Raw genomic sequence first — 661 nt, 5'->3', positions numbered from 1 at the left:
TTAATCGATTAACCAAGGTCTTAATCGATTAACTGGGCTGCAGAACTGATTCTTTATAAACTGCGTTTTCAGAACTGAAGTCATAACTTGCATGTTGCTTTTTTTAGAGAGTTAGAGCATACTTCGTGTTAATTGTTGCATCTATATGATATTGCATTAGTGAGATTAGAAAAGAGAGAATTCTATGCTTTAGGATTGAGTGGCATTTCATGATATATTTCTCATCATTTCATCTCACATGTTCATGCATTCATTGATGTTTTTGTGAAGGTTTTTGCATTCTGTAAATTCTGTTTTTCAACTAATACATTGTCATGTCATATGAGATTTGTGTTAGGTTTTTAGAGTAAAGTCTTATTTGTTAGATTTGAGCTTTGTAATTGCTTAAGTTTACTCTATAATTTTGTTGTGAAAAATCATTGTAACATTGGGAATCTCAAGGTGTCGTACCACCTAAGAGATTGTGTTGTGTCTTCATTTTGGTTAGAGTTCTTGATAAGAAAGAACGAGGTTTTTGGCTGGGGCTACGCCGAATGAAAGGTTTTCTTGGTCGGTAGGAAGGGAGTCAAACCATAGAATAAGGTTCTTTATTTTCATGTGAATGTCTAAGTGTTGTAATTGGAAGAAGTGCTTGTAAAACATTGTTTCAATTATAGTGAAG

Source organism: Lupinus angustifolius, chromosome LG17 (assembly GCF_001865875.1).
Source record: "Lupinus angustifolius cultivar Tanjil chromosome LG17, LupAngTanjil_v1.0, whole genome shotgun sequence".
Lineage (NCBI taxonomy): Eukaryota > Viridiplantae > Streptophyta > Magnoliopsida > Fabales > Fabaceae > Lupinus > Lupinus angustifolius.
The sequence above is the reverse complement of the archived record's forward strand: the minus strand, read 5'-3'. Positions refer to the sequence as shown.